Source organism: Lithobates pipiens, unplaced genomic scaffold (assembly GCF_037356315.1).
Source record: "Lithobates pipiens isolate NorthernLeopardFrog02 unplaced genomic scaffold, aLitPip1_a1.2 Scaffold_23, whole genome shotgun sequence".
Lineage (NCBI taxonomy): Eukaryota > Metazoa > Chordata > Amphibia > Anura > Ranidae > Lithobates > Lithobates pipiens.
In genome coordinates, this window is record NW_027507785.1 from 88,450,562 (window position 1) to 88,463,172 (window position 12,611).

At 42.5% G+C, this 12,611-nt stretch overlaps 1 protein-coding gene across 4 annotated transcripts in view; it reads right to left on the bottom strand.

The window, feature by feature from the left end:
* The window catches only part of ABHD6 (abhydrolase domain containing 6, acylglycerol lipase), an 80,184-nt gene that overhangs the window by 11,859 nt on the left and 55,714 nt on the right, over positions 1-12,611 (bottom strand). The gene's annotated exons all lie outside the window — the stretch shown is intronic.

Here is a 12,611-nt window from a genome sequence, read left to right on the forward strand (position 1 = left end):
GTTTATGTGTTTTCTTTTCTACCTGTGTCTTTTCATATGCCAGCTGGTTCTTGTGTATAGGCGCTGACGCTTCCGCGTTCCAGCAGCCTTTCTCCCCCTGTTTCCGGGTCCAGCGCTGCGTTCTGCGCATGCGCGGACCCAAATCCAAAGCGAGGCTTGGTTCCCGCGCATGCGCGCGGGCATCTCGCGTCTGACGCCGCTGATGACGTCATGGGCGCCATATTTAAAACACAGTGAGAGATGTCAGAATTCTGGAATGATTGCAGGAGATTCAGCGACTTCCCGGGGCTATTCTCTGGTTGGTGTAAGGTAGGTTTATGATCTGCTCTGATGTATTGTTGCTCCTGTGTTTTGTATGGCTGCTTATGAGGGTCTATTGTTGTTACAGTCAGCGTTCTTAGTCATGGATGCCTCACTGCCTACTAGTGACCTGCCCGCTTGTAACAGGTATGTGCATGGCTGGATTGCTGTGTATTTGTGGAGTATTCCTTAGCATTTGATACCAGCCTGGTCTGTATCTCTCTCTTTTCTTGTGTATTTCCTTATAGCCCTTCTAGGTCTGAAACCGCATTACAGTGCGCATAGTCGCAGTGGATCGTTAAAATCGCACCACCGTAAATCATCGTCAAAGTCTGGTTACCGTAGGTCTTCCAGATCTGAACAACGCAGTGGTCACTCGCATTCAAGCAGAGGACCAGATAATTCATGTTGGGGCTGTAAGATGCCCATCCCATCAGACAAATCGCTTTGTGATCATTGCTTCTCTAAAGTCGCAGATGAAAGAGATGGTGCGGATAAACGCTTGGAATCTATGGTGAGAAGAGTGGTAAAGGAATCCCTGCAGCAGAGGGAAGCTCATCACGCTATGGAATCCCCCTCAGACCCATTATGTCCTTCAGGAGGTGAAGGGCTCTTACAAGAGACTGGGGAATCTTCTCAACCAAGCCACCACTCTGTGCTCTTGTCTGACAGCGAATCGGATCCAGAGGATCCAGGAGTAGGATTTGATTATGCTTTAGTACCTGCTCTTGTCAAGGCAGTGAAAGAAGCTTTAAAATGGGAAGAACCCACTACTTCTCCCCAAACAAAGAAAGTTTTTCAAACAACTCAAAAAGGAACGGCAACATTTTCCTTTCCTATCTGAATTGGGAGAAATCATTACTGAAGAGTGGAGCAAGATTGATAGGAAGAGCTCCATGCAATCAAAGGTGTCTAAATTGTACCCCTTTAAGGAGGATGATGTGAAGCACCTTGAATCAGCTCCTCTGGTAGACGCAGCACTTATGCGTTTAGTCAAATACGTGACTCTCCCTTTGGAAGACACAGTATCTTTCAAAGATCCGTTAGAGAGAAGAATTGACTCAGATCTGAAAAGAATTTATCTAACTTCAGGGATGGCTTGTAAACCAACTTTGGCTTTAGCCGCAGTCTCAAAGGCTATTGAAACATGGGCCGACAATGTTGAAGAGTTCTTGAGAGGTATCTCAGTGAATACGGCTAAAGACTCTCCCATTCAGGAGATCAGAATGGCATCAGCCTTTTTGGGGGAGGCATCTATTGACATTACCCGCCTTCTGTCTCGGGCTATGTTGGCAGCAGTCTCGGCACGCCGTGCTTTGTGGCTCCGTCCCTGGTTGGCGGATCCAACATCTAAGCAGGCATGGTGTCGTATACCATTTGAGGGAACCTCCTTGTTTGGTAATAAACTAGATAGCGCCATATCCCGGGCCACAGGTGGGAGGTCTGGGTTCCTCCCTCAAGACAGACGCCTTCAAAACCAAAAACGTATTTTTCCAAGAAGGCAGACCTCGGATCGTGCTAGAGAAGCGCGCAGTTATAGACCCGGCAGGGAGTTCTCTAGATCTTGGAGGTCCAGACAATCCTCCCTTAAGAAAACCTCAAAGGGGGCTTCCGCAGGTAATCAAGATTCTACCAAATCTTTTGAATTTGGGCGGCCTCAATTCAAGATTATTGGACCGTCATGACGGTTTCCTCGGGTCACAAGTGGACTTTCATCAACACTCCGAGATTAAGGTTCATTCCCACAACAATTCCAGGCTCAGAGGAAAAAGAAACAGGTCCTATTGACCTACGTAAGTTGTTTGCTGGATCAAGGCGCAGCCGTGCCCGTGCCAGAAGACGAACGTGGCGAAGGCATGTATTCCCCTCTGTTTATGGTTCAGAAAAGAAATGGCGCATGGAGGCCGGTGATAGATTTGACCTTCCTCAATTTCCTCATTTGCAAGGAAAAGTTCAAATGGAGTCTCTTCTTACAATCCAACAGTCGGTGCAGCTAGGGGATTGGTTAATCTCAATCGACTTGAAGGACGCATACTTTCACGTGCCAGTAGCAAGGGATTTCCAGCAATTTCTCCATTTCGCAGTTGGCAATCAACACCTCCAGTTTACCTGTCTCCCATTCGGGTTGACAACATCTCCTCGGGTCTTCTCCAAGGTACTCCTAGCGATAGTAGCTCTTTTACGAGTCAAAGGAGTTCGTCTCCATCATTATCTGGACGATTTGCTCTTATTATCTCAGGACAGAGATCAAATTCTGGTTCACAAGAGTTTAGTCATCTCCACTCTACAGACGTTTGGTTGGCTCCTGAACCTAGAGAAGAGCCATCTGGTTCCAACTCAAGTGATCGTGTTTCTAGGGGCTCAGTTTGACACATTAAAAGGCACTATCTCTCTGCCAGAGGAAAAAATCTATGTTATCCGGGACAGGATTCACAAGGCTTGGGAATCATCTCATCTTTCGGCTCTTCAATGCTTGAAAGTGATCGGCCCAATGACGGCCACCATCCCTATGGTGAAGTGGGCCCAGTGGCACACTCGTCCCTTCCAGAAAGGGTTTCTGCAACAGTGGGACTCGTCCAATCAATCACAGCGCATACTCCTTACACCAGCGATGAGGATGTCTCTCCTCTAGTGGCTTCAAGGGAAGAATCTACGCAACCATCATTCGATAATCCCCATTTCCTGGGTGATAATAACCTCAGATGCCAGCAACAAAGGTTGGGGCGCTCATTGCCTTACGGAAGTAGCTCAAGGAAGGTGGTCGTTCCCGGCGCTGTGTGTAGTCTCCAACATCCTGGAGTTGAGAGCAGCCTTTCAAGCACTAATAGCATTTCGCCATCTGGTGGCAGGGTCTTCAGTAATGCTGAGACTGGACAACACAACTGCGGTGGCCTATATAAAGAAACAAGGAGGGACTCGCAGTTGGTCTCTACTACGAGAAGTAGAACCGATAATGAACTGGGCTCAGAAGAATGTGGTCAACATTTCTGCTGTATACATCCCGGGGGTCCAGAATGTTCAAGCAGATTTTCTGTCAAGGGTCAAAATAGACAACAACGAGTGGTCCCTTCACAGGGATGTCTTCGAGTGGCTTCTGACTCTGGGAGTATCTCCAGAGGTCGATCTGTTCGCTTCGCCGTACAATCGCAAGATGCACAGATACTACTCGAGGTTCAGGGATCCTCAGGCGTTCGGGATAGATGCTCTCACGGATTGTTGGAAGTTCCAGAGAGCCTACGCCTTCCCTCCAGTTCCTGTAATCCTACAGTTCCTTCGGAGGCTCAGAGGGGAGAAGGTGGAAATTATTGCGATAATACCATTCTGGCCCAACAGGCCTTGGTTTCCTCTGCTGTTGCTCCTCAGCTATCAGGACCCAGTTCCCCTGCCTCTCAGGCCAGATCTACTGTCTCAAGGCACACTGTTACACCCATACCCATCCTGTCTACACCTCAGGGCATGGTTCTTGAGAGGGGAAGGCTAGAAGCTCTAGGTTTCCCAGAAGAAGCGATTCCAACCCTTCTTAGTGCTAGACGGAAGAGTACCAATAAAGTGTACGAACGTATATGGGCCAGGTTTATGGGCCACATGCCTTCTAGATCAAATTCATATAATTCTCCGGCAGTTCAAGATATCTTGTCTTTCCTTCAGTCAGGGTTAGACTTGTCTCTGGCAATAGTTCTCTTAGAGTACAAGTTTCAGCCATTTCAGCCTTTACAGGAGTCTCGTGGGCGAATCATACATTAATACAACAATTCTTTAAAGGAGCCATCAGGCTTAGGCCTCAAAAGAGGCCCAGGTTTCCCAAATGGGACCTTCCGTTAGTATTGGACTTTCTTTCTGATCTTGGGAAAGGTTTGGATGCTCCCCTGTCTTTAGGAGATCTCACTATCAAGACGGTGTTTCTGGTGGCAATAACTTCAGCCAAAAGAGTGTCGGAAATTAGGAATCTTGGGTCAGTTGAACCATTTCTATCTTTCTTTCCGGACAGAGTGGTCCTGATCCCTATGCTTGGATCAAATCCAAAAGTCACATCAGTATTTCTCGAAAATCAGGAGATCGTGCTACCTACGTTTAGAATGTCAGACAACCAAGAGATTCATCCCCTGGATGGTGGTCGCACCTTGAAACAATATCTGGACGCTACAGCCTCGTTCAGACGAACAGACTTTCTTTTTGTCCTTCTTCATGGCAAAAATAAAGGGATGCGAGCATCAGTAAGATCGATCTCATCTTGGGTGGTCCAAACGATTCAAAGGGCATACAAGGCAAAGGGCATGGTTCCTCCTGAGGCAGTGACAGCTCATTCAACTCGGGGCATCTCGATCCCTTGGGCAGCAGTTCGACATGTCGCACCAGAAGTTATCTGTAGAGCAGCTTCCTGGTCTTCAATTAATACCTTTGTTTCCCATTATTGTGTAGAGCCAGCTGCGCTTTCTTCTGTTAATTTTGGTTTACAAGTATTGTCAGTGGACAATGAAAAATAAAATTCTAGTTTCTTTGCTCAACATTTTTAGCCCACCCGGGTGTGTTTGGCGAGTTATTTCCCACACGTATGCTGCCATGGAGCCTGTCAGGAAAAAGGAAAATTTATATCAAATACTTACCGTAATTTTCCTTTCCTGATGGGCTCCATGGCAGCAGGAGTTCCCTCCCAAATGTTGGAGTAGGCTAGTTACGGAACACGGATAGCAGCTTGGAGCAAAGATTTATGGGAGTAGAGGTCCTATTGGGTAATTATGGAGGCGGGGCTAACCCACACGTATGCTGCCATGGAGCCCATCAGGAAAGGAAAATTACGGTAAGTATTTGATATAAATTTTCCTTTATATATACTAGAAAGGTCTGCCCCTTCTAAATACTTGATACAAGGCATATTGTACAGTGAAATAACTCTGTAATTACTGGAATTCTAGTCTTGATATAAAATCCTTCCCTTTTATTTCACTCTCTTTCTGTAGATCTGATATCGTCTTCCTATAATTGGTGGATATATCTAAAACACTTGGCGCAGCAATACATCTCATTATCCTGTGATCTTTGCATTTCCTTAGCTGGATTAATTTTATGAAAATATTCTCTTTTTATCTCGCAACAATTAAGGTTATTTTCTGAGGGCTATAGATAATGTAATTGTGGTTTCATGCTTTTATTTGTTACTAAATGCCAATTAGGACCAGATTCTGTTGCTGATTAAAAGAAATTTTTCTTTAGCTATTAGTATAAAATCTTTATTTTGCAAACACTAACTATGGTATGAAGAATAAGCATATTATTATTATTCATGATTTATATAATGCCAACAGTTTACGCATCGCTTTACAATGTAGAGGGGAGACCGCACAATTACAGTACAGTTCAATACAGAAGGGACAGGAGGACCTGTTCGTAGAGCTTACATTCTAAAGGGATGGGATGGTGGTATATAATTTATATAATTCCCAAAGCATATAATTCACAAAACATAATGGGGCTTATAAAGTGAGAGCACAGCTTTTAAACTCCCTCTCTGATGGAAACTCAGTAGGGCCCCCATTTGAGCAGAGAAGGAGGAGGGGGCATTAGAAGTCGTTTGTGTGTATAAATTGGAAGTTGAACTATTCAGTGCTGTAACTGGCTTTTTTTCAGCAGAGCAGCAAAGAACAGACAGGTAGATGTTAAAAGAAGCCTAAAGCACTATTGGCTGGGCGATAAAACATCATATAAATTTATATATTTATATGCAATCATTTTATACATACCTGAATAATAAAAAATAATATATACTGTATATATAAATATATATATATATATATATATATATATATATATATATATATATATTTATATTTATTAATATTAGAGCTGCAACTAACGATTAGTTTGTCTGTCGACTAATCTATCGATTATTTTTTCGATTAGTCATCAACTATACGATTATTTATTTATTTTTTTAAATTAATCTAGTGTTTTTTTTTTTTTTGATTAGCTAATTAATCCTTTGGATAACATTACAAAAAATGATAAGTACATAAAAAAAAAAAAGGTAAGATAAAAGAATATAACTAGTACATACATGTATATATTATATATAAGTATGTAGTTATATTCTTCTATCTTACCTTTTCTTTATGTACTTATTTTTTGTAAAGTTAATATATATATATATATATATATATATATATATATATATATATATATATATATATATATATATATATATATATATATATATATTATTTTATCTTAGCTTTTTATTTTCTGTTCAGAAGTTCATGAATGTTTATAATTTATTTTTTACAATGCTTTATTTTTTTAAGGGGAAAGGTGTGTGGGGACAGTGTCAGTGTGTTTTTTGTTTTGTTTATTATTTTTTACAATTTTTTATTTATTTATTATTTATTGCAATTTTTTTATCAGCCCTGTTGGGGGGGCTATGGTGAATATCAGGGGTCTTAACAGACCTCTGACATCTCCCATTTGAGACAGGGAAAGGGACTGGGGACATAGATTCCCCAGTCCCTTTCTCTGCAGCCTCTGCTGCACTGATAATGAATGGAGAGAAGACAGCGGCTTCTCTCCATTCATTAACTGAGACATTGTAATCACAGGAGGTTACAATGTTTCAGTTATGTGAATGGACAGAGTCAGTGGTCACTGACTCTGTCCATTCTGAAAACGAAGGAGCCGGGTTTACCGGCTTCTACCTCTGCTCTCCATCCTGAGATACCGAGGGGAGAAGAGAGAGGGGGACAGATGCACAGAGGGGGACACAGAAGAGAGAGGGGGACAGATGCACGGAGGGGGAGAAGAGAGGGGGGCGCCAGCACAGAGGGGAAGAAGAGAGGGGGGTGGCAGCACGGAGGGGGAGAAGAGAGGGGGACGGCAGCATGGAGGAGAGCGGAAGACACGGAGCAGTGTGACACATCGACACCCTGCACGCACGTCAAGGTATTTTTGTAGTCAATGTAATCGATTACGTTGACTCGTCGTGGCAGCTCTAATATATATATATATATATATATATATATATATATATATATACACACACACACATACACACACACACATTCATTTAAATATAATGACAGAGTGACCTGTGTTCACTAAGCAGGAAGGCATGTAGACACTCAGCACGGGACATGAAAGCCAGCAGCAGTGTATTTGTGTTTATGCCTGTGATAGGATTAATTAGAGAATTACACTAAACATACTCCTCTAGTGTTTTAAAATGTTGGATGTAGTATCCAACTACCCAGAGGAAACATGTAAATCACAGGAAATGCCGATTGGTGGACAGGGAACATTTTTTGTTGTGCTAGCTATGTACAGTGCCTTGCGAAAGTATTCGGCCCCCTTGAACTTTTCAACCTTTTGCCACATTTCAGGCTTCAAACATAAAGATATAACATTTTTATTTTTTGTGAAGAGTCACCAACAAGTGGGACACAATTGTGAAGTGGAACGAAATTTATTGGATAATTTAAACTTTTTTAGCAAATAAAAAACTGAAAAGTGGTGCGTGCAAAATTATTCAGCCCCTTTACTTTCAGTGCAGCAAACTCACTCCAGAAGTTCAGCGAGGATCTCTGAATGATCCAATGTTGTCCTAAATGACTGATGGTGATAAATAGAATCCACCTGTGTGTAATCAAGTCTCTGTATAAATGCACCTGCTCTGTGATAGTCTCAGGGTTCTGTTGAAAGTGCAGAGAGCATCATGAAGACCAAGGAACACACCAGGCAGGTCCGTAATACTGTTGTGGAGAAGTTTAAAGCCGAATTTGGATACAAAAAGATTTCCCAAGCTTTAAACATCCCAAGGAGCACTGTGCAAGCGATCATTTTGAAATGGAAGGAGTATCAGACCACTGCAAATCTACCAAGACCTGGCCGTCCCTCTAAACTTTCAGCTCACACAAGGAGAAGACTGATGAGAGATGCAGCCAAGAGGCCCATGATCACTCTGGATGAACTGCAGAGAACTACAGCTGAGGTGGGAGAGTCTGTCCATAGGACAACAATCAGTCGTACACTGCACAAATCTGGCCTTTATGGAAGAGTGGCAAGAAGAAAGCCATTTCTCAAAGATATCCATAAAAAGTCTTGTCTAAAGTTTGCACAAGCCACCTGGGAGACACACCAAACATGTGGAAGAAGGTGCTCTGGTCAGATGAAACCAAAATCGAACTTTTTGCCCACAATGCAAAATGATATGTTTGGCGTAAAAGTAACACAGCTCATCACCCTCAACACACCATCCCCACTGTCAAACATGGTGGTGGCAGCATCATGGTTTGGGCCTGTTTTTCTTCAGCAGGGACAGGGAAGATGGTTAAAATTGAGGGGAAGATGGATGCAGCCAAATACAGGACCATTCTGGATGAAAACCTGTTGGAGTCTGCAAAAGACCTGAAACTGGGACGGAGATTTATCTTCCAACAAGACAATGATTCCAAACATACAGCAAAATCTACAAAGGAATGGTTCACAAATAAACGTATCCAGGTGTTAGAATGGCCAAGTCAAAGTCCAGACCTGAATCCAATCGAGAATCTGTGGCAAGAGCTGAAAACTGCTGTTCACAAACGCTCTCCATCCAACCTCACTGAGCTCGAGATGTTTTGCAAGGAAGAATGGGCAAGAATTTCAGTCTCTCGATGTGCAAAACTGATAGAGACATACCCCAAGCGACTTGCAGCTGTAATCGCAGCAAAAGGTGGCTCTACAAAGTATTAACCCAAGGGGGCTGAATAATTTTGCACGCCCCACTTTTCAGTTTTTTACTTGCTAAAAAAGTTTAATTATCCAATAGATTTCATTCCACTTCACAATTGTGTCCCACTTGTTGGTGATTCTTCACAAAAAAATAAAATTTTATATCTTTATGTTTGAAGCCTGAAATGTGGCAAAAGGTTGAAAAGTTCAAGGGGGCCGAATACTTTCGCAAGGCACTGAACCTGCAAAATAAAAGTCCTGTTTTTAAACGATTCAACGTTCCTTTTATTAAAAAAAAAATCTGTGCATGTGCATGGAGGCACATAGACAATATTAAACTCTTAATGGGGCTAGTCCTATGTTTCTCTCTCTCCCGGCATTTATGTGGGGTAGGAGTAGGGACCAGCAGGACTAGGTACCTGGATGCTGGACGTTGTGCATAACACTGTATTTATATAGCTGTTACAAAATGCAATATGGTCTCAGAGAGAACGCCACTTTTGTTTATGTTCTTGGTTTATTTCTTTTTTTTAAGTTTTGATTGCACTTCCTATGTCTCAGCGGTCTACAATCCGGGTTAATTTGTACTTTGTATTACCAGTATTTCTTTATCCGTAAAAACCTATACTGCTGTACGACTGCATTTCCTGTCTATGTTTGGTTTGTACCATGTATGTTTTGCAATAAAAACTTATTTGATTTAAAAAAAAAAAAAATCTGTACTTTTTGTCCTCACAGATGATCCCTGCACCAGGCATTGGTGACAAATTTGGGGGTATCCCCTAGAAATGTCAGAATTCAGGGTTACAACGTATCTCCAAATTAAAGCAAGCTAACTTCTGGACTGAAATATAAAGAGTTGGGAAATATGGCACGGATGTCTCACTGTTGTAGTATTCAAAATATATAAGAAAAGAGCGGCCCATCAGGCATCAGCTGATAAAATACCCCTTGTGTGTTTTTGTCCTTTAAAGGGTTAGTTCATCTTTATGGAAAAAATGAAAAAGGTGAACTAACACTGTACACCATTCCCACCCCCCTGGTCCCTGCTGTACTTACCATGGGCGTTCCTAAACTGTCAGTGCCCTGCAGTTGGTCCAGCAGAGTGTAAATTTGAAATCCCCACTCTTCTCCCTCTTCTCTGTGCAGCACTTCTGGGACGGACCACAAAGATTCACTGGGATTGGTTTACTAAAACTGGAGATTGCAAAGTCTGGTGCAGCTCTGCTTAGAAACCAATCAGCTCCCAGGTTTTTTTTTGTAAAAGCTTAATTAAACAAGCTGAAGTTAGAAGCTGATTGGCTACCATGTACAGCTGCACCAGATTTTGCACTCTCCAGGTTTAGTAAATCAACCCCACTGTGATGGAACTGACCAATCAGAATCGCTCTGATCTGTCCTGGAAGTGCTACACAGAAGGTGAAGAGCAGGGATTTCAAATCTACGGACCGCTTGACTGGCTGTGGAGGTGCTGACAGCTTAGGATCGGGGGTAAATACAGCAGGGCTGGGGAAGGGGGGGGGGGGTGGTAAGTGGGGAGGGTGTACAATGTTAGTTCACCTCACCTTTAAATTTTTTTCTGTAAAGGTGAACTAATGCTGCAAACACACGACCGGACTTTCTGGCAGAAAAGGTCCAACAGAGTTACGACAGGCTTCCAAATCAACGGACTTGCCCACACATGAACGGACTAAAGTCTGTTCAAAAGTCTATTAGTTTTGAACGTGATGACATATGACGGGACTAGAAAAGGAAATTCAATTGCCAGCAGCCAATAGATGCCCTTGCGTCATATTTGGTCCATCGGACCAGCATACAGAGGAACGGTTTTCACGATAGGAATTGAGTCCGTCGGACAGATTTGAAACATGTTCTATTTCTAGGTCCGTCTGATTTTTTTAAAGAAAAACGATCGGACTATCCCACACACAATCAGACCTAGTCTGCCGGAAAGTCTGGTCGTGTGTACGTGGCAGAACACTTTAAATTAGACATGGCAGGAAGTTCTCACTGTTGAAGTATCCATGACATATTAGAATAGAGTGGCTTATTGAGCTCCACCCCTAACTAAAATATCACAGTGGAATGGTCCTTTAAATGTACAAGTGTATTGTCTATATTTGCTATAGGAATTTCCCATACAGGAAAGTTCTGGATAAGGAAATTACCAGATTTCCTAGTTACAGCGTGCCTCCTTTCCATTAAAATACACCAAAGGTCGGTATTACGGCGGAGGCACTAACTGCACACATGGTTTTCACTGTCAGTCCCCGCTACCCACGCCATCTGTGCAGACAAGGCTGAAAATAGCTCAGATTATGCTGTATTATGAAATGCACATTAGCTCGGGATACCCATAATAAGAGAGTGTGATTTTTATCAGCAGATCAGAAATAAACATCATGTGGACAAATCTAACAAACAACAGCCTTTCCCGGACTGCCAGAAAAAAATGCTTAAAAAACTTTCTTGCAAGGGGGTGCTGTGTTGAGTCTCCTTTATAAATGTGTCTGTAATGTTTGTAGAGCAACTAATTAGATTCAAAGCAGGAAAAATGCATATGTAGAGGGACGGTTCAATCCAATTACTGTCTCTGGGGCAATACATAAAGTTCTTGTTGCAGAATCTATTAGGGGTATTCAAAAGAGAGACATCTTTTCCAATTTTGACATGCCTCCACTCAACAAATATTTCAGATTTATGTACTTGTAAACAATTTCTCCTGTCTTAAATTTACCTACTCTCATTTCACTGCACACTTCTTACATGTGCACTAGAAGGTAAAGCCAGGTAGGTAAGGTAAGTCAGATAAAGCCTGCTTTATTTCCTGGCTAAAGCATAGGAATATTTTTTTTTTTAGAATCATATTTACCTAGGTGAAGGCAGCACCAGTCTGATGCTGCATCTGTCCCCCGCTAACTCTAAGGCTGAGATCCGAGTGATCAAAGACCACCAATCGCTTGCTTCCCAATCCCAGAGCTCCCTGAGAAAAGAGCTGGTTACTGTCAGTCACTGCTGTCTGCTCCATTCCCTTGGTGCCCACTGGAGCACTTGGCTGTGGAGGGGGCAGGTGACAGTCCAGGCATGTAAACGGATCCCGACCATATGGCCACAATCTTTCCGGAGCCTGGACCAGCACTGTCATGTCAGCCGACTTTAGCCTGTTGTCTGCCGAAAACAGGTCACAGGAGTGCAGCAAACAAGCTTTGGTTGTACTTCTTCTTTAGGGTATGTAATGAAAACAGAAATATTTTATTTAAACTTTTCTTTAGAATATTGATGAGGGGGAAAATAGGTGTCAGGAAAGGCAAAAACAATCAGATTAAGCCACAAAGAATTAAAAAAATGCACCTTGTCTGCCCCAAATGCTTTTGCAATCCCAATTATTACCTTATTAAAGTAGTAGTTTCATCATTACTGTTCTGTACATGTGCAGAGAAAAGAGCTGTGGAAGGAACCCACTAGGTCCGATTACAGACAATAGACATTAGTTGCTTATTCCACAGTTCTGTCTGTTTAGCGTGAAAATCTGCCTTGTCTACAGTGATTATCAATACTCTGGCAGTTGTAAGCAGTATCTCTAGATGCCTACAACCTGGACCAGATGTTTGGAGGAA